The sequence below is a fragment of the Pygocentrus nattereri genome, chromosome 9, assembly GCF_015220715.1.
Source record: "Pygocentrus nattereri isolate fPygNat1 chromosome 9, fPygNat1.pri, whole genome shotgun sequence".
Taxonomy (NCBI): domain Eukaryota; kingdom Metazoa; phylum Chordata; class Actinopteri; order Characiformes; family Serrasalmidae; genus Pygocentrus; species Pygocentrus nattereri.
The window spans coordinates 43,851,639-43,863,060 of NC_051219.1; the positions used below are offsets into that span (position 1 = coordinate 43,851,639).

Sequence of the window (11,422 nt, forward strand, 5' to 3'; positions counted from 1 at the left end):
GTACCTCTAATTTAAGCCACTGTTGCAAAGCTGCCATGAATGCAGCAGTGGGTCTTGCATCAGTCTTGCATAAGTTACCTTATGTATTATTATTATTATTATTATTATTATTATTATTATTATTATCAATATTATTACCTAATATTTATTTTAATCTATGTATACAATTTGAAAATGTAAGCTTGCGCTTTTATGCTTTGAGTCTATTTTTTGCCACTAGAAGCAGCATAAAACACACTCCTGCGACATTTTCACTGGCGAGTTGCAAAACCTTTGTGCTTGAGGTGCAGGAACAGAAATGAAAGGAACAGGCCACGTTGTGTATGTCGGATTAGTGTTATTGCCTTAAGTACGCTTGACGTTTGCAGTGTGCAGCTACAGCACTGTGTGAAAGTTTTAGGCGTCTAAGCAAATTTTTAACCAGTTTCCCTCAGCAGTGAGTTTATCACAATATACATTAGAATAAAGTCGTATTCATAATTCAGATAAACAGAAAAACAATAAAAAGGAACAAGAATTTCCTGGACAAATATTTTTCCTGGACACCTTCACAGCCGCCACAGAGACTCGTTAATATCATCAATGACATCATGAGCTCAATTTACTGAGCACTGATTGGTCAAACCAGGAGCTGCTTTATAACTACATATAATACTGGGCTTCCTCGGGGAGAGGCTTGGAGATGGGTCAACACACACACCAACATCCAGAACATCACTGTTTATTATATATACACTCACTGGCCACTTTATTAGATACAGCTAGTAAAAGGCTGGACCCCCTTTTTCCTTCAGAACTGCTTTAATTCTTCGTGTCAGACTTTCAACAAGGTGTTGGAAACGTTCCTCAGAGATTCTGGTTGGTTATTTGAGTTCCTGCTGCCTTTCTATCATCTGGAACCAGTCTGCCCATTCTCCTCTGACCTCTCACATCAACAAGGCATTTTCATCCACACAACTGACCGCTCACTGGATATTTCCTCTTTTTCGGACCGTTCTCTGTGAACCCTAGAGATGGTTGTGCGTGAAAATCCCAGTAGATCAGCAGTTTCTGAAATACTCAGACCAGCCCGTCTGGCACCACCAACCACGCCACGTTCAAAGTCCCTTAAATCCCCTTTCTTCCCCGTTCTGATGCTCGGTCTGCACTTCAGCAGGTTGTCTTGACCACCTCTACAGGCCTAAATGCAGTGAGTCGCGGCCGTGTGATTGGCTGTTATTAGTGTATTAGTTAGTTATTTGTATTAACAAGCAACTGAACAGGTGTGCCTAATAAAGTGGCCAGTGAGTGTGTGTGTGTATATATATATATATAGAGAGAGAGAGAGAGAGAGAGAGAGACTTTCACACAGTACTGTATGTTATTTATGAAGATGCAAATATTACATCATTGGCTGATACTCAATGAGCCCTAATGTGATTGTGCCGAATGCCAAGCATAGGCTATAGGGGTATAAAGCCCCCAGGCACTGGGTTGTGGAGCAGGGAGCTGCTTTCTTTGGAGTGATGGAGCTCCACCCAGTACTAATCACCCAACATCAGTAGCTGACCTCACTAAAGCTCTTGTGGATGAAAGTAACCACATCCTCACAGCAATGTTCCAACATCAAGCCTTTCCAGAGGAGTGGACACTGTTTCTGCAGCAAATGGGAAACAATCTCACTATTAATAACCTTGATTTCAGAAGAAACTTGGCATGGGCAGGTGTCAATAACATTTACACAAAACACTGAACTATGAAATTATTTATAATTATAATTTTATAATTATGTATTAATTATAATTCATATTCAGGCCTTAAAAGGCAGCCAGTAGTCTAGACCAGAAGTTCACACCCTTTTCTAGCTTGCTTCCCACACAAAGTGTCTGTAGCCCACAGTCTTTTTCCAACCAGGTCATTGAAAGTGCAAACAAATGTAATGTTATATCATAATCGATGCCTCCTGATAATTTTGCTTGATTAATTATAACATAATGCAACATAATAAAAAAAATTAGTGAACATTTTCTACGTCACCTAATGAGTTCGGCAACTACCCTATATTGCCAAAAGTATTCGCTCGTCTGGCTTCGCACGCTGGAACTCACTGAGCTCCTGAGAGCGACTGTAGAAGCAGTCTGCAGGCCGAGGGGCTCGGCTTTACACACCTGTGGCCATGGAAGTGACTGGAACACCTGAACTCAATGATTTGGATGGGTGACTGAATACTTTTGGCAATATAGTGTATATCCAAGGCCAGGATGACATTCTGCATAAAATCATTTTCAATAGATTTTAAAATGCTCATGTGTTTAGATCACATGACGCCCTGAGTCCCCTGGTCCCTTCGTTGTCTACTGCCACTAAAGAAGTCTAGCTGACCTGGCACGGTACAAAACCATGGACATTTGAGTATGACCGAACAAGATAGCAGGAGAAGAATAAGGTCTGTGCCTCCAGAGAGGCGCGTGCCCAGCCTCGTTTCTCCGCAGTAAAGCTGACTCACTATCCTAGTCTCCAACCAGCAGGGGCGAGATAAAGAAAAGAAGCCAGAGAGAGAGAAAGGAGGAGAGAGAGGATGAAGACACACAGACAGAGAAAGAGAGAAGCTGAAAGGATGAAGACGACAACAGAGTGAAGATTAAGTCGAATGCAGAGCAAAAATGCAGCTTTTAATGCAAAAAACAATGCATGGCTATAACGTAAGCGCAACAACGCAACCTCATCATCTTGTGTGTTCAAAAGCCCGCGTGCATCTAAAACCCATATATAGAACCACAGTACAGTGCGCTCTGACCCGCCCTTCAGACACAGCAGCTAGACGTCAGGCAACAGGCATCAAGGGACCAATAAAACCAAGTCAAGGGACCAATAAAACCAGCCGATTCTTCAGGCTGCTGCAGATTCAGAGAGCAGGAGAGAAACCATTAAGGTGGGCAATTAGTGTAGTAATGGCAGATGTGCATCTTATTGCTAGGAATGCATTAAACCGTGTCTATGTTTGATGATCTAATATGCACTTTAAGGCCGTTTAAGTCCGTTCTGCATGAGCGTCGCGTCACAGTGAGAGTTTACACCGTTCAACACGGCGGAGCAGAAACTGGTCTGCAGAGGAGACGAAGTTCATGCTCTGATCTTTAAAAGACGGCGGTGGGACGGACGTCCAGCTTATGTGTCTCAGAACACGACGTCTTCCTCTCGGCCTTCTTTAATGAGGACATGTGAAGCATGTTTTCCCGAGTCTGGCGTCATTTTAAAACAGTTAAAAACACAATCACTGCTCACTGCTGCTCATCTCACTCTCACTGGACCTCACGTGATGCTGGTTGTCATGGTAACGTCTACACTAAGTGGTACTCTAAGCATGCGTGTCGTTTTGATCTGACTACTTGTAGTGAGCATGGAAACGGAGGTTTTCCATCAGATCGTTCAGTGAAGTGAGCATAAACACCTCTGTCTTAATCTGTTATCGGAATGTACAGGGTGGGCCATTTATATGGATACACCCAAATAAAATGGGAATGGGAAATGGGAAACTTTTCAAGATGGGTGGTGACCATGGCGGCCGTTTTGAAGTCGGACATTTTGGATCCAACTTTGGTTTTTTCAATGGGAAGAGGGTCGTGTGACACATCAGACTGATTGAGAATTTCACAAGAAAAACAGGAGGTTTGTACTTCAATTCCGTTGTGCAAGTGTACGAGTACAGCGTGCAATGACAAAGTTCATCCATCCATTCATTCATGTGTCTGGCAGAAAACAGAGACTCACTTCCAGCATCGCATGTAATGCAATCGATTACACATACATCAAGGTATGTAGTGTATTTTTTTGGTTCGGATCGCTTCATCCGAACTGGAGTTACAACAGAATATTCGGGGCCTCTTTCGAGTGAATCTCCCTGTACTGTTTGCGGTAGTTCATGAATTTGTTTCGCACTGATCCAGGCCCGGCAACACTGATTCAATGCAATACAGCTACTAGCAAATGAGCATTTTTAGAAGTCAACCAGTTTAAATTCATTGCTGATTGGACAGGCAATGAAAAAACATAGATGTTCCTGCTCATATGGAGGCAAAACACAGATGAAAAATGTCCTACAGTGCCCATTACATCTTATTTACAACACATCGCTGTTGTCTTAACAAAACCTTGCATCTCCAAAATGGGAGGAAAACACCTACTTTACTTTGACTGTAAGTCAATGGAACCAGAATTTTTGGGTCGTTTATTTTACTCCATTCATCATGAAATTTACATACAATGTAAAGGGTATCAGGTTCATCTAAATTATGTCAAAAACTGGAAAACGTCAAAAATGGACATACAAGGTTTTCTTTTCACAACAGCGGCATACATAAGTCTTCAGACTTAGACATAACTGATCATAAGCGACTGGGGAAGTGATGTACCAGAGGACTCTTGACACCATGTCTTGCCCGGGAATCAATATTTGATGGGATTTTTACGGTGAACTGCCACTGGGGAGAGAGCAGGGGTTGGAAGGGTTAAATGCAGTTCACAGAGAACAAATTCTGCATGAATTATAAATAACTAACAATGAGCCAACATACACCACTTAAACCTCAAAGGGGATCAGAGCCAGCTCAGAGGGGAGGGGGGCCAGTTTCCTATTAACTATAATGCAAACAGCCATGCATCTACGCAATATGCATCTATAGTCCTTATCCAATTCTGCACTCAAGCTGAAGGCCCTCATTAAAGAGGCGTGTCCACCCAACAAGTAAATCAGTAAGAAGAACAGTCTACAGTCATACAAACTGCACATGTAGTGCTATTATAGCTTTACCTGCATATGCAAACCATGTCTCTACTGTTGGGGATATTGTCCAGATTAACACAAGGGCAATGAAAACGGCCTCTGATGGTTGGAAGGACGAAGATAACTGGTTGTGATGACAGAACCAGGAAAAATAGCTGAAGAAGGATGACGAAATGGCAGTGATGGGTTTATTATTAAGGCAAAATGTTACATTTTACTGGTGAGAGTAAGGCAAATGAATAAGGAACAAACAAACTAGACATATGGGAGAGGCCAGTCTTACTCTTAAAGGGAGGATTTCAAATGGTACAAATGAGAAACCTCTCAGAAATACATGCTTAAAGCCTTTATGTAGCTTCACACACATGCATTCCATACGTACTTGTTATTAGGCCTGTCATGATTTGAAGTTTAAGATGATTTTAGATAACGATTAATTGCCAAACAAATAACCCGTGATTAACAATTGGCTCCAATTAACAAACATCACTCACCACCGTCCTCTAAATGTGTCATAGTGCATTATTATTAAGTTAGACTTAATAAACCAGTTTTTTTTTCATGCGTCCAATGATGTGTTTCTATACAGGAAACTTTCCAAACTTTCCATCTACATTACATATAAAAACTAAATGCAATGACTATATTGGACTGTAGATATCATGACATCCTGTTAGTCTGAATGCCTGTTTACACTTCCAGAAGAAAACCTGGGGAAAAAAGTCTATGTAATTCCTTATTAACACATTAATATTAAAGCTGGCTACTGTGACAAATAATTGCAGTCAGCTCGAATAACCGCAGTCAGGTTATAGTGACAGGTCTATGTATTATTACTACTAATACAAATAACAACGTGAGCTAGAGGAGTAGTAGTAATAAGAGCTGGAAGGATTGATCGGCTGATTTCTGGCCCAAATATGAGATTGGTGATCAGATGATAACGTAGCTGATCCTGAGAGATGATTTGTGACGTGAGCCAGAATGTAACCGTGGCACCATTTAAGGCGGAACGGGAACAAGAAGCTGGTGAATGAGAAGCCAAATTTGAAAGCTTTTAGGATTCATGTCTGTAAACACGTTAACATCCGAGCACTAATCTAAGATTAGCTTACACTGCGCTAGCTTCATGACCTCTTACGTGGTCGGCCACGTAAAATGACAGAGCGGTCAGTGGATGCTGAGGGGCATAGTGCGCAGAGGTCACCGACTTTCTGCAGAGTCAATCACTACAGACCTCCAAACTTCATGTGGCCTTCAGATCAGCTCAAGAACAGCGTAGAGAGCTTCATGGAATGGGTTTCCATGGCCGAGCAGCTGCATCCAAGCCTTAAATCACCAAGCGCAATGCAAAGCGTGGAATGCAGTGGAGTAAAGCGCCGCCACTGGACTCTAGAGCTTCTTCTGGAAGAACGGTCAAAAATTCCCATAATCACACTCCTAACCCTTGTGGAAAGCCTTCCTAGAAGAGCTGAAGCTGTTATAGCTGCAAAGGGTGGGCCGAGATCATATTAAACCCTATGGATTAAGAACGGGATGTCACTCAAGCTCATATGCGTGTGAAGCCAGACGAGCGAGTACTTTTGGAAATATAGTGTAGCTTCATAACCTACATCTTTGGCACTGACTAGCTTCATCACCCAAGAAAGACAGAGACAGACCCACCCACCAACCTCAAGAAGAACCTGAAGAACCCATCGACCTCAAACCGGCCTCACCCATGCACCCTTCTACCTTCATTCATCCAGAGGGAAATTGCAGCATCCAGAGGGAACAGCAAGACATAAACTTACACATATTGGGCAGAAATGAAAAATAGACAGTAAAATATGAGAAAATAGGTTACAGTAACGTAAGTAACGTAAGTCGGAGCAGCAGCAACAATTACGGTCTGAAAGCAGCAGATTATGATGTACTGCACACTATGTGTTTACAAGAGTAGTGAAGTAGTGGTTTCATTCAGCACGGTCCAGACAGCAGGTCAGTACCACCTCTGCAGCAGGGCGACTCCGAGGCTGTAGAGCCTTATAGCAGGAGGATGCAGATGTAAAGTCCACTGGGCCTTTACAACTTAATCTGATTTCCAAGCAGCAGCTAAACACGGACTGCCAGCCGCTTATATAACACTGGCATGGCAGAGCAGAATCTTCCATCCCTTTTATCACGACGTGCCTCAGTAACTCTCAGGCCCACTCGCTGCGCTTTCCTCAGTGAGGCATTTCAAGTCACCAGCAGGTGCACATCTTGTAAGGTGGTCCACTGTGAATGCGACACAGCTGACAAAGGCACTAATGACAGCTCTTCCGTGTGGCCTGCCTGGCTCCAGTTAGCTGTGTGTCCTCCCTCATCTTTCAGCACCCCAGCTCGACTTCATAAGGGCTTCATAAGAGCGTTATGAACACTAACGTGGCCAGTAGCAGGTCTGCTGACGGCCTGGCAGGAGTTTATGAATCAACACCCCTTTGATCGTCACACACGTCCTGGAAAAGGGAAACGCACGGCTCGCCCAACGTTTAGCTGTTTTTCTGTAAGCCTCAGAGCCCTCATCCCTCAGCACTACGCACCCACAGCCTGGACGCCCTGCCGCTCGCCTGAGTATGAGGGATGCTGCCATGCGCTGCGGCTACTGTAGCGCTGACCGCTGGACCGCTCAGAACAAAGGACGACGCACAATACTCACATCTTCCACACGGCCACCGAGTCAGGCTGCCTCGCCGCCTTCTGGGAGGTGTGTCAGTCAGTCACGTTCGTCGCTGCCGCCTCTCATCCCGCACTGACCGCGCCACCGTCGCCGATGCTGCCGCCGCCGCTGCCGCTGACTCGAATTGGCTTAAGACGCTCATCGCTCTCCGTCCAATCAGAGCCCGCCCCCCCGTGGCGCTACGCGTCTGAACCAATAGGTGAGATCTGAGCCGTTGTTTGAGACGGGCGGGAGACGCTGTCAGTGCAGTTACAGAGGAGCTCAAACGAGATCAAGCAGGACCAGAAAAAATGACTTAGTAGATTAATATGTGGAATAGAGTGATGATAAATCTAAAGATAAAGAAATACACACACCAATCAGGCTCAGCATCATGACCACCTCCCTGTTTCTGCGCTCACTGTCCAGTTCATCAGCTCCACTTACTGTATAGCTGCACTCTGTAGTTCTACAGTTACAGACTGTAGTCCATCTGTTTCTCTGATACTCTGTTACCCTGTTCTTCAGTGGTCAGGACCCCCATGGACCCTCACAGAGCAGGTGCTGTTTGGGTGGTGGTGTGTTAGTGTGTGATGTGCTGGTCTGAGTGGATCAGACACAGCAGTGCTGCTGGAGTTTTTAAACACCTCAGTGTTGCTGCTGGACTGAGAACCAAAAACATCCAGCCAGCAGCGTCCTGTGACCACTGATGAAGGACTAGAGGATGACCAACACAAACTGTGCAGCAGCAGATGAGCTGTCGTCTCGGACTTTACACCTACAAGGTGGACCGACGAGGTACAAGTGTCTAATAGAGTGGACAGTGAGTGGACACGGTGATTAAAAACTCCAGGTTCACTGCTGTGTCTGATCCACTTGCACCAGCACAACACACACTAAGCTTTGACATTTGAGAACTCATATATGGTACTGTGCTAATGTACCAGAATTTTGTTTTAATGTTTTTGAATATGCAGTAGTGTTCATTTGCTCAGAATAATATTACAATCAATGCAAGTAATACTAATATATTAAGTATTGACTTGCCAATATATACATTATACTGCCCAAAGTATTCAGTTGTCTGGCTTCACACGCTTATGACCTTGAGTGACATCCCATTCTTAATCCATATATCCACTTAATCCTATATCCACTATTCCTCCTCAACACATGTCCAAACCATCTCAACCTGGCCTCTCTGGCTTTATCTCCAAACTGCTCCACCTTCACCGTCCCTCTGATCTGCTCATTTCTAATCTTGTCCAGCCTGGTCACTCCCAATGAAAATCTCAGCATCTTCATCTCCGCCACCTCCAGCTCAGCCTCCTGTCTTTTAGACAGAGCCACAGTCTCCAAACCATACATCATAGCAGGACGCACTGCTGTCTTGTAAACCTTCCCTTTCACTCTTGCTGCTATCCTTCTGTCACAATTCCTCAATGTAAAATATCAAAGAAATTTTACTTTTCATCATGGACTGTACAGAATATCATTAAAAGACTCAGAGAATCTGGAGAAATCTCTGTCTGTGAGGGACGAGGCTGAACACCAGTATCTGCTGGCCGTGATCTTTGGGCCCTCAGGCAGCACTGCATTAAAAACAGACATGATTCTGTAGTGGAAATCACTGCATGGGCTCAGAAACACTTCTGAAAACCACTGACTGTGAACACAGTTCATCACTGCATCCACAAACGCTGTTAAACTCTAAAACACAAAGAAGAACCCAAATATAAACAGGATCCAGAAACGCTGCCACCTTCTCTGGGCCCGAGCTCATTTAAAATGCACCGAGGCCACATGATAAATTGTCCTGTGGTCCAGTGAATCAACATTTGACATATTTTTTTTGGAAATCATGGACACTGCGTCGTCCAGCACCAAAAGCTGGTATTCATGATGGTATAGGGGTGCATTAGTGCACATGGCATGGGTGACTGTGAAGGCACCTTTAATACTGAACAACATAAACATCTGCTGCCGTCCAGACGACGTCTTTTTCAGGGAAAGCCTTGTTTATTTCAGCAAGACGATGTCAAACCACATTCAGCATGCATTACAACAGCATGGCTCTGTATAGAAAGAGTCCAAGTGCTAAACTGACCTGCCTGCAGTCCAGACCTGTCACCACTGAGAACATTTGGTGCATTATGAAATGAAAATTCAACAAAGGAGATTTCTAAGCTACAGCAGCGCCTCCTCAGTTCCCAAACGCTTACAGAGTGCTGTTCAAAGAAGAGGTGATGAAACACAGCGGTAAACACGCCCCCGTCCCAACTTTTTTGGAACATGTTGCTGCCATCAAATTCAAAATGGGCATATAAACAACAACATTTCTCAGTTTCAACATTTGTTACTTATCTTTGTAGTATTTTCCTTTAAAAACACGATTCACATATTTTTGTACATCATTGCATTCTATTTGTATTTACATTCTGCACAGCGTCCCAACTTTTTTGGAAATGGGGTTGTAAAAGAAAAGTTATGAATTATGAAGTTAAAGTCTTAGAACACTGACTCTTGGGCCATGTGCAAAAATGCACTACTAAATGAACTACAGTGTAAAATCTATCGCCTGCTTATGCAGGGATGTGTAGACAGGCACACTAGCAGCAGCAAAGCAATAGTGAAAGAGTGAGAAATGAACATAATTAAACAAATGTAATCATCATCATCGTCATCATCGTCATTGTTAGCCGCTCAGTCCAGAGGGTTGCGGTACAGATGTAATTAGATCACTGTACTAATGATTGTACTCTTCAGTGGCCTATTCAGCTGCACAGGCTAATTTTAGTGTTCAGTAAAATTTTAGTGCTCAGCTGCACTTTAAACAGCTCCTAGTGCAGTTTTTGCTTGTGGCTGCCTGCTCAGCTCGATCTATAACCTAGTCTGTCTCACGCCTCTGTCTGAGACATGGCCTTCCTCAGGAAGCTCGCTTTGCTATTCTCAGATCCTCCTGTTCAGAGCTCGCCACAGCCAGGTGCATCTGTATGTTAAACTGCTGCAGATCGTTAATTTACTGTAACACAGTGAACCTTCCTGGAAAGTGAAAGTAAGACATTTATTATGAAGACCAAAGGTGAATGTTGGGGTTGGAAGGCTGTGGAGCTCATAAGCGTATGCTGTGGTAAATTGTAAATTAGAGTTTAATTGCTGGCAACAAAATCAAAATGAGCCTATTTAAAATAAAAAAAGCAATCTAATTACTCAGTTACAACATTTGGTATGTTGTCTTTGTGCTATTTTCAATTAAATATGGGCTTTGAATGATTTGCACATCATTGCATTCTGTTTCTGTTTACAGCCCCATTTCCAAAAGAAGCCGGGACGCTGTGCAGAATGTAAACAAAATGCAAATAATGTGCACATCATTTAAACCCTATATTTCATTTAAGATAGTACAAAGACAACATACCAAATGTTGAAACTGAGAAATTGTATTGCTTTTTTAAAATGTAAGCCCATTTTGAAGTTGATGCCAACAATACATTTAAAAAAAGTTGGGACGGGGGACGGGGGCCGGTTTACCGCTGTGTTCCATCAAAATCATGTCTGTTTTTAATGCAGTGCCACCTGCTGGACCCAAAAATCATTGCCAGCAAATGCTGGTTTTTGGCCTCGACCTTTACATACAGAGATTTCTCCAGATTCTCTTTTAATGATATTATGTACCACAGACGATGGAAAGCAGAAGTTAATTTATGTTGAGAAACGTTCTTCTGTTGAATTGAGTTGTTGCTCTATTTGATGGTGCAGTCTTTCACAGAGTGGTGACCCCTCCTCCTCTTTACTTCTGAAAGACTCTCTGAGATGCTCTTTATACCCAGACCATGTTACTGACCTGTTGCCAATTGACCACCAGGTGTTTTTTTATCATTACACTACTTTACTAGCGTTTTGTTCCTTCATCCCAACTTTTTTCCAGAATGTGATGTTGGCAATAAATTCAAAATGGGCAAATACTTTTAATTTGTTGT

The 11,422-nt window shown here is 43.2% G+C and overlaps 1 protein-coding gene across 1 annotated transcript in view; it reads right to left on the reverse strand.

The window, feature by feature from the left end:
- Window positions 1–7,600, reverse strand: part of slco4a1 (solute carrier organic anion transporter family, member 4A1) — a 75,983-nt gene extending 68,383 nt beyond the window's left edge. Inside the window, exon 1 of the mRNA XM_017700959.2 lies at window positions 7,443–7,600. The gene's annotated coding sequence lies outside the window, so the exon portion shown is untranslated. The remainder of the gene's footprint in view (window positions 1–7,442) is intronic.
- Between the last annotated feature and the right edge of the window lie 3,822 nt (window positions 7,601–11,422).